We start from the raw sequence: 21,914 nt of genomic DNA, 5'->3' as shown, positions 1-21,914 counted from the left end.
AATGAAAGATGACGCGTTGTTAGCGTGCGCGTTCCGAATGCCTGCCAGCTGCATAGTAATATAATTGACACAACAGGAGAAACGGCCCCTAACCTTGTAAATACACTTGTATGTTATAAAGAGTAAAAAGATCAACTCAAATGTTGTGCCCAATCAGTAGAATACAAAACCAAACCCAGAATGTCAAAGCGTCAACATTTGTTCTGTTCTTTCAACTACATGATAGCAGACTCTGTGAGACTGTCAAAAATTGCCAGCGGCGACTATATTTCAAGTCACCACGGCGGGGTATTGGTTAAAGTTTTCAACTAGCAATAATCACGCCTCGGACAAACCTCATGGGCTATGATACTGCCACTGCGCAAAGCTACAGAACTTGGGATAACTAAATGCTACCCCCTACAGCAAAGACATTTGACTTGCCGGTGGGCAAGTTACTGCGATATAATACAGTACAGTTAAATGATCCCTCAAACGTAGAGGTTTATGTTATCGACACTGCAGCCTCACAATGCAACAGAGTCCACTTTTTTATTCCGATTATATATGAACTGAAGTGTAGACCGTCATTGCTTTGGTGCACATAGGAGTGATGGGATACCAAGATGCAAATCTATCTGTCTCGCTCTCTTGCATCTAACATAAGCAAACGTTATTTATTTTTTTATATAATGGTCACTAGTTATAAGTCTCCCCATCCTACAATGTGGGGTTTCATTTTTCAATCCTTTTATCTGACAATTACCTCCACAAGTAAATAAATGAATTCGCATACAGGGAGTTGAACCCTGGTCACCTGGGTGAAAAACGGGAATCGTAACCACTAGATCATATGGGAAATCGCTGCTTCTTGTTTGCTACCCGAAGCCAGCAGAGAAATGTGCAGGTCATTTTTTTACACTGCTGCCATCGAAAGGGCAAAACAATGAATCGAACCTGGATTGCTCATTTTAGACCGCTCCAAATGATTTGTTTAATGCAGTGTATTTTTCTTTTGCGATGTTTTGATTACTCCCCCCGTGACTTTCATTCTGATTTGGGCACCCCCTTTCGTGCACGGATTTGAAAAGCATAAACTTTAACTGCAATATTTGTACCTGTGATTCTGTAGGTATATGAATAAACTGACATCTGTCGAAACTCGGGATATAACCCGGGAAATTTAGATATTCAACCTAACGATCGCCCTCCTGAGCTTTGTCGGCATGAATGACATAGTTGATCAAACTCTTCTTTGTTCTACGAGAACCAGCAACATTTTGTGAGACCAGATAGTCGTCTTGTTCTGTACAGACCTGCGAATTCATGGAATTTGAAAACATTCCGCATTTTAACATGCATTTTAAGAAGAAGAGTCAGAGTATCAACATTGTCGTTTCTGTGAGTCAAGCAGCAGTCGAAGCCAAAACGTTGCAGAGTGCATTCTCACTCCGTTTAATATACAGTCAGACTTGCATTGACAATGCACCATGCACACTACAAATACATCGTTCTGGTCTGGGTGGCTGTTTACCTGGGGAGAATAAATACATACAGTGAAAAAAAGATGCCGTGCTGTGTTTCCACCCGGTTTCGAACCGGGGACCTTTCGCGTGTGAGGCGAACGTGATAACCACTACACTATGGAAACATGTTGCTTAACAAACGATCCGTGTGTTGCGCTCTAAGCATACAGTGCCGATTACCCATTTTGGATCCTGCAGTGCAAGGCAGTCTTCACTTAAAGCCCAGCTGAATGTAACAATGTACATGTGAAAGTTTCCATAGTGTAGTGGTTATCACGTTCGCCTAACACGCGAAAGGTCCCCGGTTCGAAACCGGGTGGAAACATGTGCTTGTTCGTTTTTTTGTTGCGGTCTTCTCCGCTCTCTGTGAGTCCAGCAGCAGACTGCGTCAAAAAGTTGCACTGAGAATTGATTGATTTATTTTATTTTATTAATGGGTGTTTCATTCGAGAAGCAGCTGTATCAGAGTGGCGCAGCGGAAGCGTGCTGAGCCTTATAACCCAGAGGTCGACGGAGCGAAACCGTCTTCTGTTAGCCTTTTTTTTCTTCTGTTGGCAAAGTAGTTGTTTTTAAAAGATGAACTCTAGTCAAAAGATATTGTATTATTTTTGCAACTACAGTCTGAATACTAAAATTGCCTTTGAAGAGAAGTTACATAATGTGCATGATATATCTGGGAGAAAGGAAAGCAATAGAACGGAGAGTTCCCATGACCTCCATGCATGGCTGTTTTCATGATATATTCATGTGCGTAAATTGTTTGGTAGGTTAACTCCCCAACCCCAAAACAGATTTCCATGTTTCTTTTTCGTGTGTCACCACAACTTTAATGCTACTGCAAAAAAGCCAGATATCTATTAACATGGCTGGGGAGGCAAATTGATGTTTAGCTCTTTTAGTATTTGTCTAGAAGGTTTTCTCCGTGTCGAATGCCCCGTGTTTTGTAAAATGAAAGATGACGCGTTGTTAGCGTGCGCGTTCCGAATGCCTGCCAGCTGCATAGTAATATAATTGACACAACAGGAGAAACGGCCCCTAACCTTGTAAATACACTTGTATGTTATAAAGAGTAAAAAGATCAACTCAAATGTTGTGCCCAATCAGTAGAATACAAAACCAAACCCAGAATGTCAAAGCGTCAACATTTGTTCTGTTCTTTCAACTACATGATAGCAGACTCTGTGAGACTGTCAAAAATTGCCAGCGGCGACTATATTTCAAGTCACCACGGCGGGGTATTGGTTAAAGTTTTCAACTAGCAATAATCACGCCTCGGACAAACCTCATGGGCTATGATACTGCCACTGCGCAAAGCTACAGAACTTGGGATAACTAAATGCTACCCCCTACAGCAAAGACATTTGACTTGCCGGTGGGCAAGTTACTGCGATATAATACAGTACAGTTAAATGATCCCTCAAACGTAGAGGTTTATGTTATCGACACTGCAGCCTCACAATGCAACAGAGTCCACTTTTTTATTCCGATTATATATGAACTGAAGTGTAGACCGTCATTGCTTTGGTGCACATAGGAGTGATGGGATACCAAGATGCAAATCTATCTGTCTCGCTCTCTTGCATCTAACATAAGCAAACGTTATTTATTTTTTTTATATAATGGTCACTAGTTATAAGTCTCCCCATCCTACAATGTGGGGTTTCATTTTTCAATCCTTTTATCTGACAATTACCTCCACAAGTAAATAAATGAATTCGCATACAGGGAGTTGAACCCTGGTCACCTGGGTGAAAAAACGGGAATCGTAACCACTAGATCATATGGGAAATCACTGCTTCTTGTTTGCTACCCGAAGCCAGCAGAGAAATGTGCAGGTCATTTTTTTACACTGCTGCCATCGAAAGGGCAAAACAATGAATCGAACCTGGATTGCTCATTTTAGACCGCTCCAAATGATTTGTTTAATGCAGTGTATTTTTCTTTTGCGATGTTTTGATTACTCCCCTCGTGACTTTTATTCTGATTTGGGCACCCCCTTTCGTGCACGGATTTGAAAAGCATAAACTTTAACTGCAATATTTGTACCTGTGATTCTGTAGGTATATGAATAAACTGACATCTGTCGAAACTCGGGATATAACCCGGGAAATTTAGATATTCAACCTAACGATCGCCCTCCTGAGCTTTGTCGGCATGAATGACATAGTTGATCAAACTCTTCTTTGTTCTACGAGAACCAGCAACATTTTGTGAGACCAGATAGTCGTCTTGTTCTGTACAGACCTGCGAATTCATGGAATTTGAAAACATTCCGCATTTTAACATGCATTTTAAGAAGAAGAGTCAGAGTATCAACATTGTCGTTTCTGTGAGTCAAGCAGCAGTCGAAGCCAAAACGTTGCAGAGTGCATTCTCACTCCGTTTAATATACAGTCAGACTTGCATTGACAATGCACCATGCACACTACAAATACATCGTTCTGGTCTGGGTGGCTGTTTACCTGGGGAGAATAAATACATACAGTGAAAAAAAGATGCCGTGCTGTGTTTCCACCCGGTTTCGAACCGGGGACCTTTCGCGTGTGAGGCGAACGTGATAACCACTACACTATGGAAACATGTTGCTTAACAAACGATCCGTGTGTTGCGCTCTAAGCATACAGTGCCGATTACCCATTTTGGATCCTGCAGTGCAAGGCAGTCTTCACTTAAAGCCCAGCTGAATGTAACAATGTACATGTGGAAGTTTCCATAGTGTAGTGGTTATCACGTTCGCCTAACACGCGAAAGGTCCCCGGTTCGAAACCGGGTGGAAACATGTGCTTGTTCGTTTTTTTGTTGCGGTCTTCTCCGCTCTCTGTGAGTCCAGCAGCAGACTGCGTCAAAAAGTTGCACTGAGAATTGATTGATTTATTTTATTTTATTAATGGGTGTTTCATTCGAGAAGCAGCTGTATCAGAGTGGCGCAGCGGAAGCGTGCTGAGCCTTATAACCCAGAGGTCGACGGAGCGAAACCGTCTTCTGTTAGCCTTTTTTTTCTTCTGTTGGCAAAGTAGTTGTTTTTAAAAGATGAACTCTAGTCAAAAGATATTGTATTATTTTTGCAACTACAGTCTGAATACTAAAATTGCCTTTGAAGAGAAGTTACATAATGTGCATGATATATCTGGGAGAAAGGAAAGCAATAGAACGGAGAGTTCCCATGACCTCCATGCATGGCTGTTTTCATGATATATTCATGTGCGTAAATTGTTTGGTAGGTTAACTCCCCAACCCCAAAACAGATTTCCATGTTTCTTTTTCGTGTGTCACCACAACTTTAATGCTACTGCAAAAAAGCCAGATATCTATTAACATGGCTGGGGAGGCAAATTGATGTTTAGCTCTTTTAGTATTTGTCTAGAAGGTTTTCTCCGTGTCGAATGCCCCGTGTTTTGTAAAATGAAAGATGACGCGTTGTTAGCGTGCGCGTTCCGAATGCCTGCCAGCTGCATAGTAATATAATTGACACAACAGGAGAAACGGCCCCTAACCTTGTAAATACACTTGTATGTTATAAAGAGTAAAAAGATCAACTCAAATGTTGTGCCCAATCAGTAGAATACAAAACCAAACCCAGAATGTCAAAGCGTCAACATTTGTTCTGTTCTTTCAACTACATGATAGCAGACTCTGTGAGACTGTCAAAAATTGCCAGCGGCGACTATATTTCAAGTCACCACGGCGGGGTATTGGTTAAAGTTTTCAACTAGCAATAATCACGCCTCGGACAAACCTCATGGGCTATGATACTGCCACTGCGCAAAGCTACAGAACTTGGGATAACTAAATGCTACCCCCTACAGCAAAGACATTTGACTTGCCGGTGGGCAAGTTACTGCGATATAATACAGTACAGTTAAATGATCCCTCAAACGTAGAGGTTTATGTTATCGACACTGCAGCCTCACAATGCAACAGAGTCCACTTTTTTATTCCGATTATATATGAACTGAAGTGTAGACCGTCATTGCTTTGGTGCACATAGGAGTGATGGGATACCAAGATGCAAATCTATCTGTCTCGCTCTCTTGCATCTAACATAAGCAAACGTTATTTATTTTTTTTATATAATGGTCACTAGTTATAAGTCTCCCCATCCTACAATGTGGGGTTTCATTTTTCAATCCTTTTATCTGACAATTACCTCCACAAGTAAATAAATGAATTCGCATACAGGGAGTTGAACCCTGGTCACCTGGGTGAAAAAACGGGAATCGTAACCACTAGATCATATGGGAAATCACTGCTTCTTGTTTGCTACCCGAAGCCAGCAGAGAAATGTGCAGGTCATTTTTTTACACTGCTGCCATCGAAAGGGCAAAACAATGAATCGAACCTGGATTGCTCATTTTAGACCGCTCCAAATGATTTGTTTAATGCAGTGTATTTTTCTTTTGCGATGTTTTGATTACTCCCCCCGTGACTTTCATTCTGATTTGGGCACCCCCTTTCGTGCACGGATTTGAAAAGCATAAACTTTAACTGCAATATTTGTACCTGTGATTCTGTAGGTATATGAATAAACTGACATCTGTCGAAACTCGGGATATAACCCGGGAAATTTAGATATTCAACCTAACGATCGCCCTCCTGAGCTTTGTCGGCATGAATGACATAGTTGATCAAACTCTTCTTTGTTCTACGAGAACCAGCAACATTTTGTGAGACCAGATAGTCGTCTTGTTCTGTACAGACCTGCGAATTCATGGAATTTGAAAACATTCCGCATTTTAACATGCATTTTAAGAAGAAGAGTCAGAGTATCAACATTGTCGTTTCTGTGAGTCAAGCAGCAGTCGAAGCCAAAACGTTGCAGAGTGCATTCTCACTCCGTTTAATATACAGTCAGACTTGCATTGACAATGCACCATGCACACTACAAATACATCGTTCTGGTCTGGGTGGCTGTTTACCTGGGGAGAATAAATACATACAGTGAAAAAAAGATGCCGTGCTGTGTTTCCACCCGGTTTCGAACCGGGGACCTTTCGCGTGTGAGGCGAACGTGATAACCACTACACTATGGAAACATGTTGCTTAACAAACGATCCGTGTGTTGCGCTCTAAGCATACAGTGCCGATTACCCATTTTGGATCCTGCAGTGCAAGGCAGTCTTCACTTAAAGCCCAGCTGAATGTAACAATGTACATGTGAAAGTTTCCATAGTGTAGTGGTTATCACGTTCGCCTAACACGCGAAAGGTCCCCGGTTCGGAACCGGGTGGAAACATGTGCTTGTTCGTTTTTTTGTTGCGGTCTTCTCCGCTCTCTGTGAGTCCAGCAGCAGACTGCGTCAAAAAGTTGCACTGAGAATTGATTGATTTATTTTATTTTATTAATGGGTGTTTCATTCGAGAAGCAGCTGTATCAGAGTGGCGCAGCGGAAGCGTGCTGAGCCTTATAACCCAGAGGTCGACGGAGCGAAACCGTCTTCTGTTAGCCTTTTTTTTCTTCTGTTGGCAAAGTAGTTGTTTTTAAAAGATGAACTCTAGTCAAAAGATATTGTATTATTTTTGCAACTACAGTCTGAATACTAAAATTGCCTTTGAAGAGAAGTTACATAATGTGCATGATATATCTGGGAGAAAGGAAAGCAATAGAACGGAGAGTTCCCATGACCTCCATGCATGGCTGTTTTCATGATATATTCATGTGCGTAAATTGTTTGGTAGGTTAACTCCCCAACCCCAAAACAGATTTCCGTGTTTCTTTTTCGTGTGTCACCACAACTTTAATGCTACTGCAAAAAAGCCAGATATCTATTAACATGGCTGGGGAGGCAAATTGATGTTTAGCTCTTTTAGTATTTGTCTAGAAGGTTTTCTCCGTGTCGAATGCCCCGTGTTTTGTAAAATGAAAGATGACGCGTTGTTAGCGTGCGCGTTCCGAATGCCTGCCAGCTGCATAGTAATATAATTGACACAACAGGAGAAACGGCCCCTAACCTTGTAAATACACTTGTATGTTATAAAGAGTAAAAAGATCAACTCAAATGTTGTGCCCAATCAGTAGAATACAAAACCAAACCCAGAATGTCAAAGCGTCAACATTTGTTCTGTTCTTTCAACTACATGATAGCAGACTCTGTGAGACTGTCAAAAATTGCCAGCGGCGACTATATTTCAAGTCACCACGGCGGGGTATTGGTTAAAGTTTTCAACTAGCAATAATCACGCCTCGGACAAACCTCATGGGCTATGATACTGCCACTGCGCAAAGCTACAGAACTTGGGATAACTAAATGCTACCCCCTACAGCAAAGACATTTGACTTGCCGGTGGGCAAGTTACTGCGATATAATACAGTACAGTTAAATGATCCCTCAAACGTAGAGGTTTATGTTATCGACACTGCAGCCTCACAATGCAACAGAGTCCACTTTTTTATTCCGATTATATATGAACTGAAGTGTAGACCGTCATTGCTTTGGTGCACATAGGAGTGATGGGATACCAAGATGCAAATCTATCTGTCTCGCTCTCTTGCATCTAACATAAGCAAACGTTATTTATTTTTTTTATATAATGGTCACTAGTTATAAGTCTCCCCATCCTACAATGTGGGGTTTCATTTTTCAATCCTTTTATCTGACAATTACCTCCACAAGTAAATAAATGAATTCGCATACAGGGAGTTGAACCCTGGTCACCTGGGTGAAAAAACGGGAATCGTAACCACTAGATCATATGGGAAATCGCTGCTTCTTGTTTGCTACCCGAAGCCAGCAGAGAAATGTGCAGGTCATTTTTTTACACTGCTGCCATCGAAAGGGCAAAACAATGAATCGAACCTGGATTGCTCATTTTAGACCGCTCCAAATGATTTGTTTAATGCAGTGTATTTTTCTTTTGCGATGTTTTGATTACTCCCCCCGTGACTTTCATTCTGATTTGGGCACCCCCTTTCGTGCACGGATTTGAAAAGCATAAACTTTAACTGCAATATTTGTACCTGTGATTCTGTAGGTATATGAATAAACTGACATCTGTCGAAACTCGGGATATAACCCGGGAAATTTAGATATTCAACCTAACGATCGCCCTCCTGAGCTTTGTCGGCATGAATGACATAGTTGATCAAACTCTTCTTTGTTCTACGAGAACCAGCAACATTTTGTGAGACCAGATAGTCGTCTTGTTCTGTACAGACCTGCGAATTCATGGAATTTGAAAACATTCCGCATTTTAACATGCATTTTAAGAAGAAGAGTCAGAGTATCAACATTGTCGTTTCTGTGAGTCAAGCAGCAGTCGAAGCCAAAACGTTGCAGAGTGCATTCTCACTCCGTTTAATATACAGTCAGACTTGCATTGACAATGCACCATGCACACTACAAATACATCGTTCTGGTCTGGGTGGCTGTTTACCTGGGGAGAATAAATACATACAGTGAAAAAAAGATGCCGTGCTGTGTTTCCACCCGGTTTCGAACCGGGGACCTTTCGCGTGTGAGGCGAACGTGATAACCACTACACTATGGAAACATGTTGCTTAACAAACGATCCGTGTGTTGCGCTCTAAGCATACAGTGCCGATTACCCATTTTGGATCCTGCAGTGCAAGGCAGTCTTCACTTAAAGCCCAGCTGAATGTAACAATGTACATGTGAAAGTTTCCATAGTGTAGTGGTTATCTCTTCGCCTAACACGCGAAAGGTCCCCGGTTCGAAACCGGGTGGAAACATGTGCTTGTTCGTTTTTTTTGTTGCGGTCTTCTCCGCTCTCTGTGAGTCCAGCAGCAGACTGCGTCAAAAAGTTGCACTGAGAATTGATTGATTTATTTTATTTTATTAATGGGTGTTTCATTCGAGAAGCAGCTGTATCAGAGTGGCGCAGCGGAAGCGTGCTGAGCCTTATAACCCAGAGGTCGACGGAGCGAAACCGTCTTCTGTTAGCCTTTTTTTCTTCTGTTGGCAAAGTAGTTGTTTTTAAAAGATGAACTCTAGTCAAAAGATATTGTATTATTTTTGCAACTACAGTCTGAATACTAAAATTGCCTTTGAAGAGAAGTTACATAATGTGCATGATATATCTGGGAGAAAGGAAAGCAATAGAACGGAGAGTTCCCATGACCTCCATGCATGGCTGTTTTCATGATATATTCATGTGCGTAAATTGTTTGGTAGGTTAACTCCCCAACCCCAAAACAGATTTCCATGTTTCTTTTTCGTGTGTCACCACAATTTTAATGCTACTGCAAAAAAGCCAGATATCTACTAACATGGCTGGGGAGGCAAATTGATGTTTAGCTCTTTTAGTATTTGTCTAGAAGGTTTTCTCCGTGTCGAATGCCCCGTGTTTTGTAAAATGAAAGATGACGCGTTGTTAGCGTGCGCGTTCCGAATGCCTGCCAGCTGCATAGTAATATAATTGACACAACAGGAGAAACGGCCCCTAACCTTGTAAATACACTTGTATGTTATAAAGAGTAAAAAGATCAACTCAAATGTTGTGCCCAATCAGTAGAATACAAAACCAAACCCAGAATGTCAAAGCGTCAACATTTGTTCTGTTCTTTCAACTACATGATAGCAGACTCTGTGAGACTGTCAAAAATTGCCAGCGGCGACTATATTTCAAGTCACCACGGCGGGGTATTGGTTAAAGTTTTCAACTAGCAATAATCACGCCTCGGACAAACCTCATGGGCTATGATACTGCCACTGCGCAAAGCTACAGAACTTGGGATAACTAAATGCTACCCCCTACAGCAAAGACATTTGACTTGCCGGTGGGCAAGTTACTGCGATATAATACAGTACAGTTAAATGATCCCTCAAACGTAGAGGTTTATGTTATCGACACTGCAGCCTCACAATGCAACAGAGTCCACTTTTTTATTCCGATTATATATGAACTGAAGTGTAGACCGTCATTGCTTTGGTGCACATAGGAGTGATGGGATACCAAGATGCAAATCTATCTGTCTCGCTCTCTTGCATCTAACATAAGCAAACGTTATTTATTTTTTTATATAATGGTCACTAGTTATAAGTCTCCCCATCCTACAATGTGGGGTTTCATTTTTCAATCCTTTTATCTGACAATTACCTCCACAAGTAAATAAATGAATTCGCATACAGGGAGTTGAACCCTGGTCACCTGGGTGAAAAAACGGGAATCGTAACCACTAGATCATATGGGAAATCGCTGCTTCTTGTTTGCTACCCGAAGCCAGCAGAGAAATGTGCAGGTCATTTTTTTACACTGCTGCCATCGAAAGGGCAAAACAATGAATCGAACCTGGATTGCTCATTTTAGACCGCTCCAAATGATTTGTTTAATGCAGTGTATTTTTCTTTTGCGATGTTTTGATTACTCCCCCCGTGACTTTCATTCTGATTTGGGCACCCCCTTTCGTGCACGGATTTGAAAAGCATAAACTTTAACTGCAATATTTGTACCTGTGATTCTGTAGGTATATGAATAAACTGACATCTGTCGAAACTCGGGATATAACCCGGGAAATTTAGATATTCAACCTAACGATCGCCCTCCTGAGCTTTGTCGGCATGAATGACATAGTTGATCAAACTCTTCTTTGTTCTACGAGAACCAGCAACATTTTGTGAGACCAGATAGTCGTCTTGTTCTGTACAGACCTGCGAATTCATGGAATTTGAAAACATTCCGCATTTTAACATGCATTTTAAGAAGAAGAGTCAGAGTATCAACATTGTCGTTTCTGTGAGTCAAGCAGCAGTCGAAGCCAAAACGTTGCAGAGTGCATTCTCACTCCGTTTAATATACAGTCAGACTTGCATTGACAATGCACCATGCACACTACAAATACATCGTTCTGGTCTGGGTGGCTGTTTACCTGGGGAGAATAAATACATACAGTGAAAAAAAGATGCCGTGCTGTGTTTCCACCCGGTTTCGAACCGGGGACCTTTCGCGTGTGAGGCGAACGTGATAACCACTACACTATGGAAACATGTTGCTTAACAAACGATCCGTGTGTTGCGCTCTAAGCATACAGTGCCGATTACCCATTTTGGATCCTGCAGTGCAAGGCAGTCTTCACTTAAAGCCCAGCTGAATGTAACAATGTACATGTGAAAGTTTCCATAGTGTAGTGGTTATCACGTTCGCCTAACACGCGAAAGGTCCCCGGTTCGAAACCGGGTGGAAACATGTGCTTGTTCGTTTTTTTGTTGCGGTCTTCTCCGCTCTCTGTGAGTCCAGCAGCAGACTGCGTCAAAAAGTTGCACTGAGAATTGATTGATTTATTTTATTTTATTAATGGGTGTTTCATTCGAGAAGCAGCTGTATCAGAGTGGCGCAGCGGAAGCGTGCTGAGCCTTATAACCCAGAGGTCGACGGAGCGAAACCGTCTTCTGTTAGCCTTTTTTTTCTTCTGTTGGCAAAGTAGTTGTTTTTAAAAGATGAACTCTAGTCAAAAGATATTGTATTATTTTTGCAACTACAGTCTGAATACTAAAATTGCCTTTGAAGAGAAGTTACATAATGTGCATGATATATCTGGGAGAAAGGAAAGCAATAGAACGGAGAGTTCCCATGACCTCCATGCATGGCTGTTTTCATGATATATTCATGTGCGTAAATTGTTTGGTAGGTTAACTCCCCAACCCCAAAACAGATTTCCATGTTTCTTTTTCGTGTGTCACCACAACTTTAATGCTACTGCAAAAAAGCCAGATATCTATTAACATGGCTGGGGAGGCAAATTGATGTTTAGCTCTTTTAGTATTTGTCTAGAAGGTTTTCTCCGTGTCGAATGCCCCGTGTTTTGTAAAATGAAAGATGACGCGTTGTTAGCGTGCGCGTTCCGAATGCCTGCCAGCTGCATAGTAATATAATTGACACAACAGGAGAAACGGCCCCTAACCTTGTAAATACACTTGTATGTTATAAAGAGTAAAAAGATCAACTCAAATGTTGTGCCCAATCAGTAGAATACAAAACCAAACCCAGAATGTCAAAGCGTCAACATTTGTTCTGTTCTTTCAACTACATGATAGCAGACTCTGTGAGACTGTCAAAAATTGCCAGCGGCGACTATATTTCAAGTCACCACGGCGGGGTATTGGTTAAAGTTTTCAACTAGCAATAATCACGCCTCGGACAAACCTCATGGGCTATGATACTGCCACTGCGCAAAGCTACAGAACTTGGGATAACTAAATGCTACCCCCTACAGCAAAGACATTTGACTTGCCGGTGGGCAAGTTACTGCGATATAATACAGTACAGTTAAATGATCCCTCAAACGTAGAGGTTTATGTTATCGACACTGCAGCCTCACAATGCAACAGAGTCCACTTTTTTATTCCGATTATATATGAACTGAAGTGTAGACCGTCATTGCTTTGGTGCACATAGGAGTGATGGGATACCAAGATGCAAATCTATCTGTCTCGCTCTCTTGCATCTAACATAAGCAAACGTTATTTATTTTTTTTATATAATGGTCACTAGTTATAAGTCTCCCCATCCTACAATGTGGGGTTTCATTTTTCAATCCTTTTATCTGACAATTACCTCCACAAGTAAATAAATGAATTCGCATACAGGGAGTTGAACCCTGGTCACCTGGGTGAAAAAACGGGAATCGTAACCACTAGATCATATGGGAAATCACTGCTTCTTGTTTGCTACCCGAAGCCAGCAGAGAAATGTGCAGGTCATTTTTTTACACTGCTGCCATCGAAAGGGCAAAACAATGAATCGAACCTGGATTGCTCATTTTAGACCGCTCCAAATGATTTGTTTAATGCAGTGTATTTTTCTTTTGCGATGTTTTGATTACTCCCCTCGTGACTTTTATTCTGATTTGGGCACCCCCTTTCGTGCACGGATTTGAAAAGCATAAACTTTAACTGCAATATTTGTACCTGTGATTCTGTAGGTATATGAATAAACTGACATCTGTCGAAACTCGGGATATAACCCGGGAAATTTAGATATTCAACCTAACGATCGCCCTCCTGAGCTTTGTCGGCATGAATGACATAGTTGATCAAACTCTTCTTTGTTCTACGAGAACCAGCAACATTTTGTGAGACCAGATAGTCGTCTTGTTCTGTACAGACCTGCGAATTCATGGAATTTGAAAACATTCCGCATTTTAACATGCATTTTAAGAAGAAGAGTCAGAGTATCAACATTGTCGTTTCTGTGAGTCAAGCAGCAGTCGAAGCCAAAACGTTGCAGAGTGCATTCTCACTCCGTTTAATATACAGTCAGACTTGCATTGACAATGCACCATGCACACTACAAATACATCGTTCTGGTCTGGGTGGCTGTTTACCTGGGGAGAATAAATACATACAGTGAAAAAAAGATGCCGTGCTGTGTTTCCACCCGGTTTCGAACCGGGGACCTTTCGCGTGTGAGGCGAACGTGATAACCACTACACTATGGAAACATGTTGCTTAACAAACGATCCGTGTGTTGCGCTCTAAGCATACAGTGCCGATTACCCATTTTGGATCCTGCAGTGCAAGGCAGTCTTCACTTAAAGCCCAGCTGAATGTAACAATGTACATGTGGAAGTTTCCATAGTGTAGTGGTTATCACGTTCGCCTAACACGCGAAAGGTCCCCGGTTCGAAACCGGGTGGAAACATGTGCTTGTTCGTTTTTTTGTTGCGGTCTTCTCCGCTCTCTGTGAGTCCAGCAGCAGACTGCGTCAAAAAGTTGCACTGAGAATTGATTGATTTATTTTATTTTATTAATGGGTGTTTCATTCGAGAAGCAGCTGTATCAGAGTGGCGCAGCGGAAGCGTGCTGAGCCTTATAACCCAGAGGTCGACGGAGCGAAACCGTCTTCTGTTAGCCTTTTTTTTCTTCTGTTGGCAAAGTAGTTGTTTTTAAAAGATGAACTCTAGTCAAAAGATATTGTATTATTTTTGCAACTACAGTCTGAATACTAAAATTGCCTTTGAAGAGAAGTTACATAATGTGCATGATATATCTGGGAGAAAGGAAAGCAATAGAACGGAGAGTTCCCATGACCTCCATGCATGGCTGTTTTCATGATATATTCATGTGCGTAAATTGTTTGGTAGGTTAACTCCCCAACCCCAAAACAGATTTCCATGTTTCTTTTTCGTGTGTCACCACAACTTTAATGCTACTGCAAAAAAGCCAGATATCTATTAACATGGCTGGGGAGGCAAATTGATGTTTAGCTCTTTTAGTATTTGTCTAGAAGGTTTTCTCCGTGTCGAATGCCCCGTGTTTTGTAAAATGAAAGATGACGCGTTGTTAGCGTGCGCGTTCCGAATGCCTGCCAGCTGCATAGTAATATAATTGACACAACAGGAGAAACGGCCCCTAACCTTGTAAATACACTTGTATGTTATAAAGAGTAAAAAGATCAACTCAAATGTTGTGCCCAATCAGTAGAATACAAAACCAAACCCAGAATGTCAAAGCGTCAACATTTGTTCTGTTCTTTCAACTACATGATAGCAGACTCTGTGAGACTGTCAAAAATTGCCAGCGGCGACTATATTTCAAGTCACCACGGCGGGGTATTGGTTAAAGTTTTCAACTAGCAATAATCACGCCTCGGACAAACCTCATGGGCTATGATACTGCCACTGCGCAAAGCTACAGAACTTGGGATAACTAAATGCTACCCCCTACAGCAAAGACATTTGACTTGCCGGTGGGCAAGTTACTGCGATATAATACAGTACAGTTAAATGATCCCTCAAACGTAGAGGTTTATGTTATCGACACTGCAGCCTCACAATGCAACAGAGTCCACTTTTTTATTCCGATTATATATGAACTGAAGTGTAGACCGTCATTGCTTTGGTGCACATAGGAGTGATGGGATACCAAGATGCAAATCTATCTGTCTCGCTCTCTTGCATCTAACATAAGCAAACGTTATTTATTTTTTTTATATAATGGTCACTAGTTATAAGTCTCCCCATCCTACAATGTGGGGTTTCATTTTTCAATCCTTTTATCTGACAATTACCTCCACAAGTAAATAAATGAATTCGCATACAGGGAGTTGAACCCTGGTCACCTGGGTGAAAAAACGGGAATCGTAACCACTAGATCATATGGGAAATCACTGCTTCTTGTTTGCTACCCGAAGCCAGCAGAGAAATGTGCAGGTCATTTTTTTACACTGCTGCCATCGAAAGGGCAAAACAATGAATCGAACCTGGATTGCTCATTTTAGACCGCTCCAAATGATTTGTTTAATGCAGTGTATTTTTCTTTTGCGATGTTTTGATTACTCCCCCCGTGACTTTCATTCTGATTTGGGCACCCCCTTTCGTGCACGGATTTGAAAAGCATAAACTTTAACTGCAATATTTGTACCTGTGATTCTGTAGGTATATGAATAAACTGACATCTGTCGAAACTCGGGATATAACCCGGGAAATTTAGATATTCAACCTAACGATCGCCCTCCTGAGCTTTGTCGGCATGAATGACATAGTTGATCAAACTCTTCTTTGTTCTACGAGAACCAGCAACATTTTGTGAGACCAGATAGTCGTCTTGTTCTGTACAGACCTGCGAATTCATGGAATTTGAAAACATTCCGCATTTTAACATGCATTTTAAGAAGAAGAGTCAGAGTATCAACATTGTCGTTTCTGTGAGTCAAGCAGCAGTCGAAGCCAAAACGTTGCAGAGTGCATTCTCACTCCGTTTAATATACAGTCAGACTTGCATTGACAATGCACCATGCACACTACAAATACATCGTTCTGGTCTGGGTGGCTGTTTACCTGGGGAGAATAAATACATACAGTGAAAAAAAGATGCCGTGCTGTGTTTCCACCCGGTTTCGAACCGGGGACCTTTCGCGTGTGAGGCGAACGTGATAACCACTACACTATGGAAACATGTTGCTTAACAAACGATCCGTGTGTTGCGCTCTAAGCATACAGTGCCGATTACCCATTTTGGATCCTGCAGTGCAAGGCAGTCTTCACTTAAAGCCCAGCTGAATGTAACAATGTACATGTGAAAGTTTCCATAGTGTAGTGGTTATCACGTTCGCCTAACACGCGAAAGGTCCCCGGTTCGGAACCGGGTGGAAACATGTGCTTGTTCGTTTTTTTGTTGCGGTCTTCTCCGCTCTCTGTGAGTCCAGCAGCAGACTGCGTCAAAAAGTTGCACTGAGAATTGATTGATTTATTTTATTTTATTAATGGGTGTTTCATTCGAGAAGCAGCTGTATCAGAGTGGCGCAGCGGAAGCGTGCTGAGCCTTATAACCCAGAGGTCGACGGAGCGAAACCGTCTTCTGTTAGCCTTTTTTTTCTTCTGTTGGCAAAGTAGTTGTTTTTAAAAGATGAACTCTAGTCAAAAGATATTGTATTATTTTTGCAACTACAGTCTGAATACTAAAATTGCCTTTGAAGAGAAGTTACATAATGTGCATGATATATCTGGGAGAAAGGAAAGCAATAGAACGGAGAGTTCCCATGACCTCCATGCATGGCTGTTTTCATGATATATTCATGTGCGTAAATTGTTTGGTAGGTTAACTCCCCAACCCCAAAACAGATTTCCGTGTTTCTTTTTCGTGTGTCACCACAACTTTAATGCTACTGCAAAAAAGCCAGATATCTATTAACATGGCTGGGGAGGCAAATTGATGTTTAGCTCTTTTAGTATTTGTCTAGAAGGTTTTCTCCGTGTCGAATGCCCCGTGTTTTGTAAAATGAAAGATGACGCGTTGTTAGCGTGCGCGTTCCGAATGCCTGCCAGCTGCATAGTAATATAATTGACACAACAGGAGAAACGGCCCCTAACCTTGTAAATACACTTGTATGTTATAAAGAGTAAAAAGATCAACTCAAATGTTGTGCCCAATCAGTAGAATACAAAACCAAACCCAGAATGTCAAAGCGTCAACATTTGTTCTGTTCTTTCAACTACATGATAGCAGACTCTGTGAGACTGTCAAAAATTGCCAGCGGCGACTATATTTCAAGTCACCACGGCGGGGTATTGGTTAAAGTTTTCAACTAGCAATAATCACGCCTCGGACAAACCTCATGGGCTATGATACTGCCACTGCGCAAAGCTACAGAACTTGGGATAACTAAATGCTACCCCCTACAGCAAAGACATTTGACTTGCCGGTGGGCAAGTTACTGCGATATAATACAGTACAGTTAAATGATCCCTCAAACGTAGAGGTTTATGTTATCGACACTGCAGCCTCACAATGCAACAGAGTCCACTTTTTTATTCCGATTATATATGAACTGAAGTGTAGACCGTCATTGCTTTGGTGCACATAGGAGTGATGGGATACCAAGATGCAAATCTATCTGTCTCGCTCTCTTGCATCTAACATAAGCAAACGTTATTTATTTTTTTTATATAATGGTCACTAGTTATAAGTCTCCCCATCCTACAATGTGGGGTTTCATTTTTCAATCCTTTTATCTGACAATTACCTCCACAAGTAAATAAATGAATTCGCATACAGGGAGTTGAACCCTGGTCACCTGGGTGAAAAAACGGGAATCGTAACCACTAGATCATATGGGAAATCGCTGCTTCTTGTTTGCTACCCGAAGCCAGCAGAGAAATGTGCAGGTCATTTTTTTACACTGCTGCCATCGAAAGGGCAAAACAATGAATCGAACCTGGATTGCTCATTTTAGACCGCTCCAAATGATTTGTTTAATGCAGTGTATTTTTCTTTTGCGATGTTTTGATTACTCCCCCCGTGACTTTCATTCTGATTTGGGCACCCCCTTTCGTGCACGGATTTGAAAAGCATAAACTTTAACTGCAATATTTGTACCTGTGATTCTGTAGGTATATGAATAAACTGACATCTGTCGAAACTCGGGATATAACCCGGGAAATTTAGATATTCAACCTAACGATCGCCCTCCTGAGCTTTGTCGGCATGAATGACATAGTTGATCAAACTCTTCTTTGTTCTACGAGAACCAGCAACATTTTGTGAGACCAGATAGTCGTCTTGTTCTGTACAGACCTGCGAATTCATGGAATTTGAAAACATTCCGCATTTTAACATGCATTTTAAGAAGAAGAGTCAGAGTATCAACATTGTCGTTTCTGTGAGTCAAGCAGCAGTCGAAGCCAAAACGTTGCAGAGTGCATTCTCACTCCGTTTAATATACAGTCAGACTTGCATTGACAATGCACCATGCACACTACAAATACATCGTTCTGGTCTGGGTGGCTGTTTACCTGGGGAGAATAAATACATACAGTGAAAAAAAGATGCCGTGCTGTGTTTCCACCCGGTTTCGAACCGGGGACCTTTCGCGTGTGAGGCGAACGTGATAACCACTACACTATGGAAACATGTTGCTTAACAAACGATCCGTGTGTTGCGCTCTAAGCATACAGTGCCGATTACCCATTTTGGATCCTGCAGTGCAAGGCAGTCTTCACTTAAAGCCCAGCTGAATGTAACAATGTACATGTGAAAGTTTCCATAGTGTAGTGGTTATCTCTTCGCCTAACACGCGAAAGGTCCCCGGTTCGAAACCGGGTGGAAACATGTGCTTGTTCGTTTTTTTTGTTGCGGTCTTCTCCGCTCTCTGTGAGTCCAGCAGCAGACTGCGTCAAAAAGTTGCACTGAGAATTGATTGATTTATTTTATTTTATTAATGGGTGTTTCATTCGAGAAGCAGCTGTATCAGAGTGGCGCAGCGGAAGCGTGCTGAGCCTTATAACCCAGAGGTCGACGGAGCGAAACCGTCTTCTGTTAGCCTTTTTTTCTTCTGTTGGCAAAGTAGTTGTTTTTAAAAGATGAACTCTAGTCAAAAGATATTGTATTATTTTTGCAACTACAGTCTGAATACTAAAATTGCCTTTGAAGAGAAGTTACATAATGTGCATGATATATCTGGGAGAAAGGAAAGCAATAGAACGGAGAGTTCCCATGACCTCCATGCATGGCTGTTTTCATGATATATTCATGTGCGTAAATTGTTTGGTAGGTTAACTCCCCAACCCCAAAACAGATTTCCATGTTTCTTTTTCGTGTGTCACCACAATTTTAATGCTACTGCAAAAAAGCCAGATATCTACTAACATGGCTGGGGAGGCAAATTGATGTTTAGCTCTTTTAGTATTTGTCTAGAAGGTTTTCTCCGTGTCGAATGCCCCGTGTTTTGTAAAATGAAAGATGACGCGTTGTTAGCGTGCGCGTTCCGAATGCCTGCCAGCTGCATAGTAATATAATTGACACAACAGGAGAAACGGCCCCTAACCTTGTAAATACACTTGTATGTTATAAAGAGTAAAAAGATCAACTCAAATGTTGTGCCCAATCAGTAGAATACAAAACCAAACCCAGAATGTCAAAGCGTCAACATTTGTTCTGTTCTTTCAACTACATGATAGCAGACTCTGTGAGACTGTCAAAAATTGCCAGCGGCGACTATATTTCAAGTCACCACGGCGGGGTATTGGTTAAAGTTTTCAACTAGCAATAATCACGCCTCGGACAAACCTCATGGGCTATGATACTGCCACTGCGCAAAGCTACAGAACTTGGGATAACTAAATGCTACCCCCTACAGCAAAGACATTTGACTTGCCGGTGGGCAAGTTACTGCGATATAATACAGTACAGTTAAATGATCCCTCAAACGTAGAGGTTTATGTTATCGACACTGCAGCCTCACAATGCAACAGAGTCCACTTTTTTATTCCGATTATATATGAACTGAAGTGTAGACCGTCATTGCTTTGGTGCACATAGGAGTGATGGGATACCAAGATGCAAATCTATCTGTCTCGCTCTCTTGCATCTAACATAAGCAAACGTTATTTATTTTTTTTATATAATGGTCACTAGTTATAAGTCTCCCCATCCTACAATGTGGGGTTTCATTTTTCAATCCTTTTATCTGACAATTACCTCCACAAGTAAATAAATGAATTCGCATACAGGGAGTTGAACCCTGGTCACCTGGGTGAAAAAACGGGAATCGTAACCACTAGATCATATGGGAAATCACTGCTTCTTGTTTGCTACCCGAAGCCAGCAGAGAAATGTGCAGGTCATTTTTTTACACTGCTGCCATCGAAAGGGCAAAACAATGAATCGAACCTGGATTGCTCATTTTAGACCGCTCCAAATGATTTGTTTAATGCAGTGTATTTTTCTTTTGCGATGTTTTGATTACTCCCCCCGTGACTTTCATTCTGATTTGGGCACCCCCTTTCGTGCACGGATTTGAAAAGCATAAACTTTAACTGCAATATTTGTACCTGTGATTCTGTAGGTATATGAATAAACTGACATCTGTCGAAACTCGGGATATAACCCGGGAAATTTAGATATTCAACCTAACGATCGCCCTCCTGAGCTTTGTCGGCATGAATGACATAGTTGATCAAACTCTTCTTTGTTCTACGAGAACCAGCAACATTTTGTGAGACCAGATAGTCGTCTTGTTCTGTACAGACCTGCGAATTCATGGAATTTGAAAACATTCCGCATTTTAACATGCATTTTAAGAAGAAGAGTCAGAGTATCAACATTGTCGTTTCTGTGAGTCAAGCAGCAGTCGAAGCCAAAACGTTGCAGAGTGCATTCTCACTCCGTTTAATATACAGTCAGACTTGCATTGACAATGCACCATGCACACTACAAATACATCGTTCTGGTCTGGGTGGCTGTTTACCTGGGGAGAATAAATACATACAGTGAAAAAAATATGCCGTGCTGTGTTTCCACCCGGTTTCGAACCGGGGACCTTTCGCGTGTGAGGCGAACGTGATAACCACTACACTATGGAAACATGTTGCTTAACAAACGATCCGTGTGTTGCGCTCTAAGCATACAGTGCCGATTACCCATTTTGGATCCTGCAGTGCAAGGCAGTCTTCACTTAAAGCCCAGCTGAATGTAACAATGTACATGTGAAAGTTTCCATAGTGTAGTGGTTATCACGTTCGCCTAACACGCGAAAGGTCCCCGGTTCGGAACCGGGTGGAAACATGTGCTTGTTCGTTTTTTTGTTGCGGTCTTCTCCGCTCTCTGTGAGTCCAGCAGCAGACTGCGTCAAAAAGTTGCACTGAGAATTGATTGATTTATTTTATTTTATTAATGGGTGTTTCATTCGAGAAGCAGCTGTATCAGAGTGGCGCAGCGGAAGCGTGCTGAGCCTTATAACCCAGAGGTCGACGGAGCGAAACCGTCTTCTGTTAGCCTTTTTTTTCTTCTGTTGGCAAAGTAGTTGTTTTTAAAAGATGAACTCTAGTCAAAAGATATTGTATTATTTTTGCAACTACAGTCTGAATACTAAAATTGCCTTTGAAGAGAAGTTACATAATGTGCATGATATATCTGGGAGAAAGGAAAGCAATAGAACGGAGAGTTCCCATGACCTCCATGCATGGCTGTTTTCATGATATATTCATGTGCGTAAATTGTTTGGTAGGTTAACTCCCCAA

General features: G+C 41.6%; 35 non-coding genes across 35 annotated transcripts; 17 read left to right on the top strand and 18 right to left on the bottom strand.

Annotated features, from left to right (window-relative positions):
• Nucleotides 1–229: 229 nt before the first annotated feature.
• On the bottom strand, nucleotides 230–369 carry LOC131728060 (U4 spliceosomal RNA). Its single transcript, XR_009322504.1, has one exon. It is a non-coding gene; the product is annotated as a U4 spliceosomal RNA (small nuclear RNA).
• A 1,188-nt stretch (nucleotides 370–1,557) lies between these two features.
• trnav-cac (transfer RNA valine (anticodon CAC)) lies at nucleotides 1,558–1,630 on the bottom strand. Its single transcript has one exon. It is a non-coding gene; the product is annotated as a tRNA-Val (tRNA).
• A 127-nt stretch (nucleotides 1,631–1,757) lies between these two features.
• trnav-aac (transfer RNA valine (anticodon AAC)) lies at nucleotides 1,758–1,830 on the top strand. The gene has a single exon. It is a non-coding gene; the product is annotated as a tRNA-Val (tRNA).
• A 555-nt stretch (nucleotides 1,831–2,385) lies between these two features.
• Nucleotides 2,386–2,442, top strand: LOC131728069 (U7 small nuclear RNA). Its single transcript, XR_009322513.1, has one exon. It is a non-coding gene; the product is annotated as a U7 small nuclear RNA (small nuclear RNA).
• Nucleotides 2,443–2,681: 239 nt separating this feature from the next.
• On the bottom strand, nucleotides 2,682–2,821 carry LOC131728059 (U4 spliceosomal RNA). Its single transcript, XR_009322503.1, has one exon. It is a non-coding gene; the product is annotated as a U4 spliceosomal RNA (small nuclear RNA).
• A 1,190-nt stretch (nucleotides 2,822–4,011) lies between these two features.
• On the bottom strand, nucleotides 4,012–4,084 carry trnav-cac (transfer RNA valine (anticodon CAC)). Its single transcript has one exon. It is a non-coding gene; the product is annotated as a tRNA-Val (tRNA).
• Nucleotides 4,085–4,211: 127 nt separating this feature from the next.
• Nucleotides 4,212–4,284, top strand: trnav-aac (transfer RNA valine (anticodon AAC)). The gene has a single exon. It is a non-coding gene; the product is annotated as a tRNA-Val (tRNA).
• A 555-nt stretch (nucleotides 4,285–4,839) lies between these two features.
• Nucleotides 4,840–4,896, top strand: LOC131728068 (U7 small nuclear RNA). The gene has a single exon (XR_009322512.1). It is a non-coding gene; the product is annotated as a U7 small nuclear RNA (small nuclear RNA).
• Nucleotides 4,897–5,135: 239 nt separating this feature from the next.
• LOC131728058 (U4 spliceosomal RNA) lies at nucleotides 5,136–5,275 on the bottom strand. The gene has a single exon (XR_009322502.1). It is a non-coding gene; the product is annotated as a U4 spliceosomal RNA (small nuclear RNA).
• Nucleotides 5,276–6,465: 1,190 nt separating this feature from the next.
• On the bottom strand, nucleotides 6,466–6,538 carry trnav-cac (transfer RNA valine (anticodon CAC)). The gene has a single exon. It is a non-coding gene; the product is annotated as a tRNA-Val (tRNA).
• A 127-nt stretch (nucleotides 6,539–6,665) lies between these two features.
• trnav-aac (transfer RNA valine (anticodon AAC)) lies at nucleotides 6,666–6,738 on the top strand. The gene has a single exon. It is a non-coding gene; the product is annotated as a tRNA-Val (tRNA).
• A 555-nt stretch (nucleotides 6,739–7,293) lies between these two features.
• On the top strand, nucleotides 7,294–7,350 carry LOC131728066 (U7 small nuclear RNA). The gene has a single exon (XR_009322510.1). It is a non-coding gene; the product is annotated as a U7 small nuclear RNA (small nuclear RNA).
• A 239-nt stretch (nucleotides 7,351–7,589) lies between these two features.
• Nucleotides 7,590–7,729, bottom strand: LOC131728057 (U4 spliceosomal RNA). The gene has a single exon (XR_009322501.1). It is a non-coding gene; the product is annotated as a U4 spliceosomal RNA (small nuclear RNA).
• Nucleotides 7,730–8,919: 1,190 nt separating this feature from the next.
• On the bottom strand, nucleotides 8,920–8,992 carry trnav-cac (transfer RNA valine (anticodon CAC)). The gene has a single exon. It is a non-coding gene; the product is annotated as a tRNA-Val (tRNA).
• Nucleotides 8,993–9,119: 127 nt separating this feature from the next.
• On the top strand, nucleotides 9,120–9,191 carry trnav-aac (transfer RNA valine (anticodon AAC)). The gene has a single exon. It is a non-coding gene; the product is annotated as a tRNA-Val (tRNA).
• A 555-nt stretch (nucleotides 9,192–9,746) lies between these two features.
• On the top strand, nucleotides 9,747–9,803 carry LOC131728065 (U7 small nuclear RNA). The gene has a single exon (XR_009322509.1). It is a non-coding gene; the product is annotated as a U7 small nuclear RNA (small nuclear RNA).
• A 239-nt stretch (nucleotides 9,804–10,042) lies between these two features.
• Nucleotides 10,043–10,182, bottom strand: LOC131728072 (U4 spliceosomal RNA). Its single transcript, XR_009322516.1, has one exon. It is a non-coding gene; the product is annotated as a U4 spliceosomal RNA (small nuclear RNA).
• A 1,189-nt stretch (nucleotides 10,183–11,371) lies between these two features.
• On the bottom strand, nucleotides 11,372–11,444 carry trnav-cac (transfer RNA valine (anticodon CAC)). The gene has a single exon. It is a non-coding gene; the product is annotated as a tRNA-Val (tRNA).
• Nucleotides 11,445–11,571: 127 nt separating this feature from the next.
• On the top strand, nucleotides 11,572–11,644 carry trnav-aac (transfer RNA valine (anticodon AAC)). Its single transcript has one exon. It is a non-coding gene; the product is annotated as a tRNA-Val (tRNA).
• A 555-nt stretch (nucleotides 11,645–12,199) lies between these two features.
• On the top strand, nucleotides 12,200–12,256 carry LOC131728064 (U7 small nuclear RNA). The gene has a single exon (XR_009322508.1). It is a non-coding gene; the product is annotated as a U7 small nuclear RNA (small nuclear RNA).
• A 239-nt stretch (nucleotides 12,257–12,495) lies between these two features.
• LOC131728071 (U4 spliceosomal RNA) lies at nucleotides 12,496–12,635 on the bottom strand. Its single transcript, XR_009322515.1, has one exon. It is a non-coding gene; the product is annotated as a U4 spliceosomal RNA (small nuclear RNA).
• Nucleotides 12,636–13,825: 1,190 nt separating this feature from the next.
• On the bottom strand, nucleotides 13,826–13,898 carry trnav-cac (transfer RNA valine (anticodon CAC)). Its single transcript has one exon. It is a non-coding gene; the product is annotated as a tRNA-Val (tRNA).
• Nucleotides 13,899–14,025: 127 nt separating this feature from the next.
• On the top strand, nucleotides 14,026–14,098 carry trnav-aac (transfer RNA valine (anticodon AAC)). The gene has a single exon. It is a non-coding gene; the product is annotated as a tRNA-Val (tRNA).
• A 555-nt stretch (nucleotides 14,099–14,653) lies between these two features.
• On the top strand, nucleotides 14,654–14,710 carry LOC131728063 (U7 small nuclear RNA). Its single transcript, XR_009322507.1, has one exon. It is a non-coding gene; the product is annotated as a U7 small nuclear RNA (small nuclear RNA).
• Nucleotides 14,711–14,949: 239 nt separating this feature from the next.
• Nucleotides 14,950–15,089, bottom strand: LOC131728070 (U4 spliceosomal RNA). The gene has a single exon (XR_009322514.1). It is a non-coding gene; the product is annotated as a U4 spliceosomal RNA (small nuclear RNA).
• Nucleotides 15,090–16,279: 1,190 nt separating this feature from the next.
• On the bottom strand, nucleotides 16,280–16,352 carry trnav-cac (transfer RNA valine (anticodon CAC)). The gene has a single exon. It is a non-coding gene; the product is annotated as a tRNA-Val (tRNA).
• A 127-nt stretch (nucleotides 16,353–16,479) lies between these two features.
• trnav-aac (transfer RNA valine (anticodon AAC)) lies at nucleotides 16,480–16,552 on the top strand. The gene has a single exon. It is a non-coding gene; the product is annotated as a tRNA-Val (tRNA).
• A 555-nt stretch (nucleotides 16,553–17,107) lies between these two features.
• On the top strand, nucleotides 17,108–17,164 carry LOC131728062 (U7 small nuclear RNA). The gene has a single exon (XR_009322506.1). It is a non-coding gene; the product is annotated as a U7 small nuclear RNA (small nuclear RNA).
• A 239-nt stretch (nucleotides 17,165–17,403) lies between these two features.
• Nucleotides 17,404–17,543, bottom strand: LOC131728067 (U4 spliceosomal RNA). Its single transcript, XR_009322511.1, has one exon. It is a non-coding gene; the product is annotated as a U4 spliceosomal RNA (small nuclear RNA).
• A 1,190-nt stretch (nucleotides 17,544–18,733) lies between these two features.
• On the bottom strand, nucleotides 18,734–18,806 carry trnav-cac (transfer RNA valine (anticodon CAC)). Its single transcript has one exon. It is a non-coding gene; the product is annotated as a tRNA-Val (tRNA).
• A 127-nt stretch (nucleotides 18,807–18,933) lies between these two features.
• trnav-aac (transfer RNA valine (anticodon AAC)) lies at nucleotides 18,934–19,005 on the top strand. The gene has a single exon. It is a non-coding gene; the product is annotated as a tRNA-Val (tRNA).
• Nucleotides 19,006–19,560: 555 nt separating this feature from the next.
• Nucleotides 19,561–19,617, top strand: LOC131728061 (U7 small nuclear RNA). Its single transcript, XR_009322505.1, has one exon. It is a non-coding gene; the product is annotated as a U7 small nuclear RNA (small nuclear RNA).
• A 239-nt stretch (nucleotides 19,618–19,856) lies between these two features.
• Nucleotides 19,857–19,996, bottom strand: LOC131728056 (U4 spliceosomal RNA). Its single transcript, XR_009322500.1, has one exon. It is a non-coding gene; the product is annotated as a U4 spliceosomal RNA (small nuclear RNA).
• A 1,190-nt stretch (nucleotides 19,997–21,186) lies between these two features.
• Nucleotides 21,187–21,259, bottom strand: trnav-cac (transfer RNA valine (anticodon CAC)). Its single transcript has one exon. It is a non-coding gene; the product is annotated as a tRNA-Val (tRNA).
• A 127-nt stretch (nucleotides 21,260–21,386) lies between these two features.
• trnav-aac (transfer RNA valine (anticodon AAC)) lies at nucleotides 21,387–21,459 on the top strand. Its single transcript has one exon. It is a non-coding gene; the product is annotated as a tRNA-Val (tRNA).
• The last annotated feature ends 455 nt before the right edge of the window (nucleotides 21,460–21,914 follow it).

Source organism: Acipenser ruthenus, unplaced genomic scaffold (genome assembly GCF_902713425.1).
Source record: "Acipenser ruthenus unplaced genomic scaffold, fAciRut3.2 maternal haplotype, whole genome shotgun sequence".
NCBI classification, from domain to species: domain Eukaryota; kingdom Metazoa; phylum Chordata; class Actinopteri; order Acipenseriformes; family Acipenseridae; genus Acipenser; species Acipenser ruthenus.
The sequence above is the reverse complement of the archived record's forward strand: the minus strand, read 5'-3'. Positions and strand labels throughout refer to the sequence as shown.